Genomic DNA, 11,538 nt, shown 5'->3' on the forward strand with positions numbered 1-11,538 from the left:
GGATATAGAATTGAGGTTTTAAACCAATTTAAAGTATAGAAAAGGAGTCAGTTATCTTAAGAAATCCTGGGGTGATTTTTTTCGTAGAGAGGACGTCTTTTGCGAAGTAAATAATCGTCTCATATAATTTTAAAAATCCAGATTTTCTTACTTTCCATTTGCTTAAAATGAAGGACACTGAAATGCACGCGTGCGCTCTGCGACATGCCCAGGTCCCACTCTGACTCGCGTGCTCTCGGCCGGTCACGGTGCAGCCTCTGCCAGGAACCACTTGTGCCGCTTTAAGGAAACTGGACCCTCTGTAGAGATAATTACGGCGTGGGGCACAGAGTGGGGAAGGAGGCCTTAGGCCCTCACACTCTCCGGCAGTTCTCCATCCCCAGCCACTCGTGCAAGCACACACATAGGGAAGAGGAGCGGGCTCGCTCTGCACACTCCGCTTCCACACACACACCAAGGTCTCCACCCTCCGGCTTGCCACCCCTGCACCCTCCTATATAGGAACTTAAGAGCAGCCAAGGAGATGATTGTGCCGCTTGTACCCGGATTAGATGAGATCATCTATGCCAAAGTGCTCTTATACACTGTGCAGTACCAAATGCTGGTAAGACACCCTTGTTGCATGGAAGTGCTAAATACTGAATACCCACAGGCCAGGGGTCCCATGTGTGTCTGCACAACAGAACTGGGGAGGGGACTTCCCAAATTCCGACGCCTAGGCCCTTCCCAGAGATGAAGAGTTCATCGGTCTGGGATATGGCCTGGGCTTCAGCATTTTTTAAAGCTCCCCAGGTGATGCTAACGTGCAGATGAATGACAAACCAGTGCTACAGTCCATCCTGCCCCTGGCTCCAGGCAAACTTGTCGTTGGTCCCTTCTGCCTGGAGGATTATAGTGACGATGATGACGGTGCATAGATAATTCATGATACTTCCCCTCCTAGGATCTCTTAGGAGAGAGCCTGGATGATAACACACTGACAAAAGGGCTCAGCTATCAATTTTGTCTGATGTCTGTTTTCTTTCATTTCCTCGTGTGTGTCATATACCAGACCTTGAAACTTTTGGTTGAACTGCATCTCACTTTTGCATCGAATAGTTTCAAACATCTGCCCTGCATAAGGCACTTTAAAACACTCACTTTTGTGGGATCAGATCATTGAGTCTTGGGCAAATACTGGCATGTTCAAAAGAGAAGGTGTGTTACTGATTTTGTCACTGGAAGGTAAGAATTTGTAAATCAGAATGAACATAAAGCCAACGCCCATACTAAACCAAATCATACTGACAACACAAATAAATGGTCTGTAAGTGAGGATGGGACAGAAATTCTAAGGGAAGTTCAGTTTATTTTTGATGCCTCTAGAGTCCCCTTCCCTCACTTATTTGGTGGCTCTGCTCCCATCAGTTACGGCCTGCCGCCCCGTCCCACCACTCTTGTGACGAGCTCCATCTCTCCTGGTGATCAGGAAGGGCTGGGAGAGTCTACAGCCACGCCACCCTGAACAAGCTGGATCCTGTCTGATCTCGGAAGCTAAGCAGGGTCAGGCCTGGTTAGTACTTGGATGGGAGATCACCTAGGAAGACCAGGTGCTGTAGGCATAAAAAAAAAAAGATTGTCAGCTGACAAGGTCCTTGCAATCGGTGAGGTCAACCAAGGGTTTCCTCGCCTAAAACAATTAAAAAATGAAGGGCTGGGAGAGCAAAGTAAATGGCAGGCCATGTGGATTACGCCGAGCTCAGGCCGACTCATACAAGACCTGAACCGAACCGCGAGTTTGTACCTTTTCCCAGTCCAGAGGCTGCAACGTGACTGGGAGAATGAGGAAGGAAACGTGTGCTACTGGATTTAGGGCTTGTGTTGGCCTGATCGGTGGAGGCGACCATAGGCCTGTGGGACCCTAGTCAATGAGGTGTGCTGACCTGAGGGCACAGACTGCTTTCACTGGGATTAGGTTGCCTCCAGGTTCAAACCATGACAGCTATGTAAGATAAAGACATTCCGATCCACCCTAAACTATTACTTGTCAGTTCTTGCAGGTAAATATGGCTTTTTCTGCTTTGGTTTTGTTTGGCCTCAGGTCAGGTGGGTACTCTCCTGAAACTGAGTCCCTGGGGAGATCATGTCCCTTTTATACTTCAACTAAAATTCCTACCCCCTAATTTTCAGCCATTGAATTAGAGACTGGAACTAATCATCTCTAGCAATGTTTTTGATAGTTCAATGGGACAAAAGATGCCTAGAGGACACCTATCTGACCCATCCCACTCTCCGAAGGAGAAAAGATGTAAGTGATAATGATGAGATGTTGCTTTATAAGCATTTTTGGCTATAAACCTCCTCCGTAGTGAGAGAAATGGTAAAGACCACCCAAATCCACCAACCCCTTCCCAGGCCCATGGCCACACACACGACAAGGTGTTTGGGAGTTGGACAAAAACAGTTTGAGCATGTTATTTGAAAATGCATATAAAACATTGTTTTAAAATAAGTTCATCATATGTTTCCTGATTTTTCAGACACCTATACATTTCCCAGTTGCCTTTGCAGGCACGTGGCTGAGTTCTAGCCAGTGGAACTCGAGCAGAGGTGACATGAAACCTCACATACCCCTCCATGGCCTTCCTCGCTTCCTGTTGGCTGGAATGGTGATGAGAGTGTTCCTGGAAGCTAAATGTTGAAAGATGGCAGAGCTGCCGTCAGCCTGGGTCCCTGAATGACTGTGTGGAGTACAGCCCCTTGCCCTAATAACCATGTACACTGCGCTCCCTTAACTCCTATGCCTTCAAAGTGTTATGTGAATCAGAAACTTCTTTGAGTGTGAGCCATTACATTTTTGGATCTACATGTAACAGCAGTTTAGCTATAACAAAGCCTGCCAGTGTTTCAGATTTGAACACTCAGTCTTAGGCACCTTAAACCTTCCTTTGGGAAGATTGTAGGTCCCCAGTCGGCAAATACACAGGGGTTGCTGAAATAACCGACAAGCTAGAGTAATACTTTACAATGGAAAGCAATTGAAAATCATACTCAAGGTAACATTGACTGTGCACTCAAATCAGTGTTTCTTCTTGAAAAGTTTGGGAGTTTTATGAGTTTTATGGTTCACAGCGTTCACTGTAGAATGCTGAATTAAAACTCTTGGTGAACCCTAGTCACACGCTGGTTTTAATTCACGAATACCTTACTTTAGTCACTTTTTATGACTCGCCAAGATGGAAACCATTTAAATACAGTGCTAGGTTAAAGAGAACAGCATGGCAGTAGGCACGGGCCTGAAGACGAATCAGTGGCCTAGAGAATATTCCCAGGATTCCCATTTTCCCTGGACTTTAGACAAACAATTTCACCTCCCTGAACCTAAGTCTTCTCGCTCGTAAATCAATGTAGTTGCAGGTGATCTCTTCCAGCACTAACATTTTATGATTCCGTACTCATTAATTTGGGCATTTTTTTTTCATTTGGTTTTTATTTTTATCAGTTGAACACTTATGGTTTAAAACAGGGGTCGGCAAATTTTTTCTGTAAAGGGCCAGATACTGTGTATTTTAGGCTTTCTGGGCCACAGGGACTCTGTCTCAACAGCTTAACTCTGCCCTTATTGTGGGAAAGTAGCCAGAGAACATACCAATAAAACTTTATTTACAAGAATAAGCAATTGGCTGTCTGGCCATAATTGCTGACACCTGCATTAAAGGGCCAAATCTTTTTCTGCCACAACCTACGACGTTTTTCTCAATAGGTTCCTGCCCTGCACGCCCCCTCCCCTGAAGTTTCCACCTCTCGAGGCTCTAGTTCTTCTTCCCTAGATACAACTACTTTCAACTCTTCCTTTTTTTTCCCAGTTAACCTCCATATCTCTCAATAACATGGATACAGAACAGTGTTTGCCCAGGAAGCTTGCACTGGTTCAACAAGCCCTCCAGGTAATTCGCAGTAAAGTTTGAGACCCCTGCTCCAGAGAATTTTGTTATTTAAAATATATGTAAAATATTGTTTAAAAATACATTTGCTTTTGTCTTAAGCCCAGTCTTCCTGTTCCTAACCCCATCTTTATTGCCAGTTCAAAATTTTCCTAGAACCACATCCTCTTTCGTTCTTTTGGACTCAACTCTCTCATTTGGGGGCAGCCTGTTTTCCAGTGCCTTCCTGTGAAACTGGGCATAGGAAGTACATTTGTGCAGCTCTGCAAGTCTATAAATGTCTTTAGCATACATTTACACTTAACTTGAACTTGGCTGGCTGGAAAATTCTTGATTAGAAATTGTTCCGTCTCAACATTTTGAGGCTTTGTTCTGTATACTTCTAGCTCCTATTGTTTCTGCTGAGAAATTCAAAGCATTTCAATCCCTGCTTTTGTGTGTGAGGTTGTTTCTTCTATGCTTTCTCTCTCTGAAAGCATTTGAGCCTCTCTTCAACCCTCGCGTAACAATTTCACATGCTTCAGATGGCATTTTGCACTTAATTCATTCTCATGAGTCCATGAAGATAATATTCTTCATAAAGCTAGAATATTCTTAGAGGCAACACTGGGGTTTTTCATATGGACTTAGCTATGAGAAGGAAACAGATGTTTCAAATGATTTTTGGCCTAAATATCATCTCTTTTACATTGTTTAGCAGTCACTTTAGGACCTTATACATTTTTCAAAAAGATCCCAAGTTCTCGGCTGAGAAAAAGGACTGTACCTCCTGTATTGTACCCCGCTATTTCCCATGTTTTTCATGAAGTGAGTTGATATTCCTTATAGCTGGAAATAAAGCCAGACTCTTGATCTTTCTGAGATGCAAATCTCACATCCAAAGCATGGAACAAACTTAAATCTCACATCCAAAGCATGAAACAAACTTAATACCTATCTGTACAGTGACTCTTGAGAGCAGCGGTTCTCAAAGTGTGGGCCCTGGACCAGCAGCATCATCACCTGGGAACCTGTTAGAGATGCACATTCTTGGGCTCCACCCAGACCTAGAGGTCGGAGACCCCGGAGATGGGGCCTGGAGTTTTCACAAGCTCCCCAGGAGACTGTGTCGTCCACTCAAGTTTGAGATGTCCTGTCTCAGAGGATTCGAGAATAAACTGACTGCTATTGCAGCATCTGGCACAGTGTGTGACATTCTGAAGATACGCGATAAAGTTTTCAGAGAAAGAACCTGAGAAAGACTCATTTAAGACACATAATATTGGAAGAGACAGCTGAATGGGCATGGGATCACTTTACTTTCTGTAAAGGATCAACAGACGAATCTGCCATGCAGACAGCCAATGACTCGTGCTTAATTGGAGGTAAAGGTGTTGTGTGGACTTTGCAACCAAGTGTCCACCACTCACCACCGTGTTGTGATAAATGAGCTTACTTTAGGAAAAAGTTGGTCTCTGAAGAGGAGTAGAAAATACAGTAGGCAAGATTTGCCTCTCGGGTTCATCATCAGAAAGCGTAGAGCTACGATAATTGTTTCTTTTGTCCTCTTCACTTGGGTCTCTTTGTTTTCGAATTACCCCATTGTGCTTTTTGCTTAATCAGTGAGCAGCCTCAACCCTTTGGAAACAGGCAGGGTATAGATTATAGAAAAGAAGGTGCGTGGAGGGCTGCAGGCAGCCCTGATGCCAGGGCCAGCTAGCAGAAGCTAGGCTGCAGAAGTGACTTTGATCACTCAGGCTTGCAGTAAACGTCAGAGAAAAGGCAGTGTGTGGGGGTTAATGGCGGCTTGCACCTGAGAACTAGGCAGCTCGGGCAGGACTCCAGAGCATTTGGTGAGATGGGGGTGCAAGCTAGAGAGTCTGAAAACCCTGAGCTGAGCTGGCAGACTTGGGGGACTGTAAAGCTTAGCGAAGCTCATCCCTCTGGTTCGAGGTACACTTAGGCTCCTTCTGTGGGTGGATTATTCATGGATCTTTTATATCCTGTAGCTACATCGAAGAAACTTGTATCCTTGGCCTGGGATCTTTCCAGCAATTGTATCCTTGTCCTGTTGTGACAATCGAGTAGTAGTTTAAAATAAAAATGACTGAGAATGTGTGATTTTAATACATGCGTGAAAGCTCTTCACTTTGGCTCCCATCAAGAGCCACTGAGTAAAAGTGGGCCTTTGTCACTCGCTTCTAATGAGAATGCTACAGGAGGTGAGGCTTCGTGACTTCTGAGGCTAGGTCATAAAAGGTCACGTGACTTCTACCTGGCTCTCTCCTTGGATCGTACAATTTTGAAAGGTGTCAGAGGTCAGGCTACTGTGAAGCAGTCTCAGGGAGGAGACATTGTAAAAAGACCACCAAGAGATAGAGATGCTTGCCTAGCTGTTCCAGGCTCCAGCTTTTCACATCTTCCCAGCCCAAGCACCACACATGGGAGTGAGGAAGCCTTTGAGACGACTCCAGTTTCAGCCTCTAGCTGATGGCAGTCACATGAGAAACCCGGAGCCAGAACCACCCAGCTGAGCCCAGTGGGTCCCCCAAACCATCAGAGATCATAGGAACGAGTGCTGATTAAAGGCACCAAGTTTGGGTGGTCTGTTATGCAGCGGCAGATAAGTGCAACGCAAGCGGGATCTTTTCATCCTTCTACTCCTGTGATATTGCACTGCCCAGGTTCTCCTCTCGCTCCAAAGCTCCTCTTCCAGAATCCTCATGGGCTTCCTCTGCCAGTCTCTCCATAGCTTACTTCCTCAAGCTCCCATCATCTCTCCACTCTTTGCCCTTTCCTCGGATGTCACACTTCCGAGTCAGGGTACAGGGCAATGGCAGGTACCGCTGAAAGCCAACCCGCCAGCCATCAGTGCTGCTGACAGAATGGTGATGTGTTCAGGTCAGTGATGCCCCAGCACCAGGGTACGAAAAAGGTTAGTCCAAACCGACACAGGGATCTCATTCCCATGGCCACTGACTGCTTTGGGGGTGAGCGTTTCTTCCAGTTGTGGCTGATGAGCAAAAAGGGGGAGTCTCCCTTCCCGTATAAAGAAATTACAAAAACGTAAAAGCCTTGGCAAGGCAGACCTTTGGGCTGCCATTCTTTCCTGCTTCTTCCTGTTTGAAACATACATGTCGTGTCTGGATGTCAAGCAGTATCTCAACTCCTAAAGCAAAAATCAACATGCTAAGGACAGAAGAGCCGCCACATAGAAAGCGCTTTGTTTCTTGCTGGCATTATCACCCCCCTGACCTCACTCTTCCAACTGCTTCCTTCTGTCTTTGTTGCTGTGGGAGAAAAATAAATAACATATGGACACCTCAGGGCTCTGCCCACATTTCCTTGTATACACTTTCCTGGTTCTGAGGGCTTCTTCTCCACTTTGGGTGTGCATTGCCTCTAACGATTCATATCTGTGACCTTTTTTGAGGTCTACCAAATAGGCCACCGGACCCACAGCCACTTGACCACAAGAGACGTCACAGCATACATGCTCCTTGGGCGGCCAGGAGTCAGAGAGCTCAACTCCTTTCCTTCCAAGTGGAACAAACTTCAAGGTGAAGTTTACGCCCCGGAACTCCCCCAATATCACTCAGCAACTAAGTAACTAGAATGAGAATTGGAACCCAGGCAGCCTGTCTCCCAAGTCAGAACTCTGTTCTTTTTGAACTCTTGATTACAGACAATATATTGAAATAACAGAAGTTCAAGAATGAAATGACTTACAGATTGGTCAAGATCCATCCATGTTTTCATGTCTTATCACCTTCTGGTTCTTCTTGATATGTACATGCCATTTTTATATATTAGTAATAAAATATTTTATAGTATTTTGTTTGATATGTACACTGTACATTATAATGTGCATTTTCTTCCATCTGTTAGTCTTCTCCCACAATCCTCCACTTTGCAAACCTCCCTTTTCCTGCCCCTTCTCTGCCTCTCATAAAGACAACTAATTTTAGGAATGGTAGAATGGCGCGAGCATGAGAACACCAGAATTCGAATTTGGGCTCTGTTGCTTCTGGGCTGTGTGATCTTAGGCAACTTACTTCATTCCGTTGTCCCTCAGTTTCCTTATGCGTAATATCGGGATAATAAAAGTGTTTACCTTGTAGGATTTGACGTCGTGAGGCTGAGATGAGCATTGTCTATACTGCTGATGAAAGAGTATCTGCTAGGTAGAAGTGCTTAGTACACTTGCTATTTATATGTTACTTATTGCTATATGTATTTCGCCCTGACAAGTCAGCGCCATCTTGGCTACCTACTGGGCTCTTCAACCGTAGTTCTTCTCCCTTGGAGGTTTATGGATCTTATTTTACTTCTTTCTAATTTTTAAGTTTGTCTATGAGAAGTCTGAGGCTTGTTGGATTCTTCTGTCTTTGTAAGTAATGTATTATTTCAGTTTGAACGATGCTTATAAGATTGTCTCTACCTCTGGAACTCAGAATATTATCAAGTTGTTGTTAGGCAAGACCTTTGATTTTTCATTAATCCTTTCTGGACCTCAGTGGGCCCTTTCAATCCGCAGACTTGTCTTTCTTTAGATCAGGAAAATCATCCTTCTATTATCTAATTATTCACCTTCCTTTCGTTCTTTTTCTCCTTCTAGAACTCCTGTTACTTATGTATTAGGTTTACCCAATCTCATCTTCTTGTATCTTATCTTGTTCCTCATAAATTCTGCCTTGATATCTTTTCTCCAAAATGTTTTCATCTTCTCAAACTGAAACTCTATGCCCATTAAACAACACCCTCTCCTGCCCCATTCTACTTTCTGTCTGTATGAATTTAACTATTCTTGCTACCTCACATTAAGCGGAATCATACAGTATTTGTCCTTTTGCGTCTGGCTTATTTCAATTAATGTAATGTCCTCAAGGTTTATCCATGTTGTAGCACGTCTCTTATTTCTTTCCATTGTATGGATAGACCACACTTTGGTTATCCATTTATCTGTCGTTGGACAGTTGGGTTGTTTTCACCATTGGATTATTGTGAATAATGCGGCTCTGAACATTGGTGTGCATATATCTGTTCCACGCCCTACCTTCATTTATTTTGGTTACATTCCCAGAAGTGGAACTGCTGGATCATATGATAGTTCTATGTTTAATTTTTTGAGGAACCTCCATACTGTTTCCATAGTGGCTGCTCCATTTTACAGTCCCACCATCAATGCAGAAGGATTCTACTTTCTCTCCATCTTCAACACTTGTTATCTTCTGTTTTGTTTTGTTAATAATAGCCATCATCCTAATGGCTGCAAAGTGGTATCTCATTGTGGTTTTGATTTTCATTTCCTTAACTGTTTTAGCATCTTTGGTCTACTTCAAGACCACTAATTCTGCTCTCATTGGTTCCCTTTGCTGCTTTGATTTTATCCACTGAATTTTACTCATCTATTCATTATTTGTGTAAATGTGTAATGACGAGGAACATAGAGCGGTGAACAAAACCTACACATTCTCTTTTAAAACTCGGAAATCATGTTTTGTTTGGTTTTAGTACTAGAAAGTTTTTTTCTAATGCTGAAATTGAATTTCCTCAGGTCTCTTCTTTCGTTTTCTTTTTGGTTAAAGGTTGTATGCCTCTTCCACCTATGATTGTTTACTAAAAGCTACCCGTTCCAGGACTTCTGTTTGGTCTTCCTCTCCATGGTTACGGGACTCCATTTGCCAAGAGTTCACCTTTTGCAGTCAGGTGACACTTTTGGCATCCCTCCAGAGATGGCAAAACTCAGTTTCCACTCCTATGGGGTAAAGTTGACCCTCAGGTAAGCTATTGGGAGAGAAAGCCTTTCTGCTCCCAGCTCTTTCTAGTCGCAGCTGTTACGATCTTTTAGCCTATGGTTTGTTTCCTTCATCTCAGGGATAGGAATAAGTAGGCCCACCTGTGCAGCTAGCACTGGCTGTTCCTTTGGGAGAAAGAGCCAGCAGCCCCCCTCCCTGGGTTAACACACACAGAAGCAGATGACACACTTCCTGGGGGGGGGATCTGTGTATTAGCAACTTTAGAATATTTAGTTACTTTTGTTATGTCTACATTCTTTTTAGAATGTATTGCGTGCATTCTGTTTCTAATAAAGCAAAATTCTGTGAAATGTTGTAAAGCTTGCTCTAAAATAAGCCAAAATCTTTTGATGATTTGAAAATTTAACCCATTGTTTATGAATAAGTTCTCTTTAGTCTCGCTTTTCAGTGTGAGATTGCAGGACTTGAACTGTGGCCCCTCATGGGGCAGATAAAGGAGTAGAACTAACAATGGCAGGAGAAGCAGTTAAAAATGGCAATCACAGTTTCAATTTGGTGCCTGGTAATAGAAGTGGCATAATTGGAAGCAACTGCACTAGAAGGGCTCAGTACATACCTGCAGCGTCCTGTGATGGTTAATTATATGTGTCAACTTGACTGGGCTATGCGGTATCCAGACATTTGGTCAAACATTATTCTGGGTGTTTCTGTGTAGGTGTTTTTGGGGTGACATTAACATTTAAATGGGTAGACTGAGGAAAGCAAACTTCCCTCCCTAATGTGGGTGGGCCTCAACCAATCATTTGAAGGCCTGAGTAGAATAAAAGGTTGACCTATCCCCAAGTAAGAGAATTCTCTTTGCCTGATGGTCTTCACATCACAGCACAGGCTCTTTCTGCCTGTTGGCCTTTCAACTGGGACATTGGCTCTTCCTGGTTTTATAGCGGCCTGCTTGCTTTATAGAGAAAATTGAAAAAAAGTTGGGAGAGGAAGGTGTCAGGGTCTCCAGTTGATATCATCATCTTATCTCTTCATATACTACTCTTTGATTAGACCAATCGGTTCGAAACCTAGCTGAAGGGAGAAACCTGGGTCTGTGTATTTCTTTCTTGTAGTTTTTTTCTATAGTTTTCCAAGTGATTATGATGCTTAGTTACTTTGGAAAAACTACTGGGCTAGGCTAGGCTGCCTTCTGTTGTCTTTTGTGAATGGTCATAACTTAGTAGGAATAAAAACTAAAATGTAACTTTTCAGAAGGGTTAAAAATAAAACCAGTAACAAATGTTGGTCTGCACCCAAAAAGGAATCATTTCATGACAGATACAGGGTATTTTTCTTTACATTGATTTTGCTTTTTCATTCTTCTGGGTTTAGTACTACAAGTCTCTTAAATTTCACTGAGCTTTTTATACGTTCCCAGCTGCTCAGGGAAGAGCTGACCATGGATAAAACTTCACTTTCGCTCTTGAGTATGGTGGGCATGTGTGTGTATTCCAACTTTGAATATCTAGTTATGGCCACAAAAACAGCAACATTTCTATTTACGATTCACAAGGTAGATATAATTTGTATATTTGTTATGATAATTTCCTAGCAGGCACTAATAGATTGTCTTGGCCTAAAAGAAAATTGGGTATATTTCAGCAAATTTCCAACATGTGAAGTAAAGGATCTCCAGTAAGGAGTACCTTTTCTAATTTACTGAAAGATGTCATATGAACTAATGGCAACCTTAGTGGTGATTGGGTTAAGTGGTTGTGCTCTAGCTACTTCTGCGATCAACTTCCTACCTCTTGCCTCTGGACCATACCCCAAATACAATATCCCCTCTAAAGAGTGTAGTGACAAGTCCCATTAATTTATGCGACAACCGTTTA

General features: G+C 43.3%; 1 pseudogene; it reads left to right on the plus strand.

The window, feature by feature from the left end:
- Nucleotides 1–1,482: 1,482 nt before the first annotated feature.
- On the plus strand, nucleotides 1,483–1,601 carry LOC120611898 (uncharacterized; annotated as a pseudogene).
- The last annotated feature ends 9,937 nt before the right edge of the window (nucleotides 1,602–11,538 follow it).

This window comes from Pteropus medius, unplaced genomic scaffold (genome assembly GCF_902729225.1).
Source record: "Pteropus medius unplaced genomic scaffold, Ma_sr-lr_union100, whole genome shotgun sequence".
NCBI classification, from domain to species: domain Eukaryota; kingdom Metazoa; phylum Chordata; class Mammalia; order Chiroptera; family Pteropodidae; genus Pteropus; species Pteropus medius.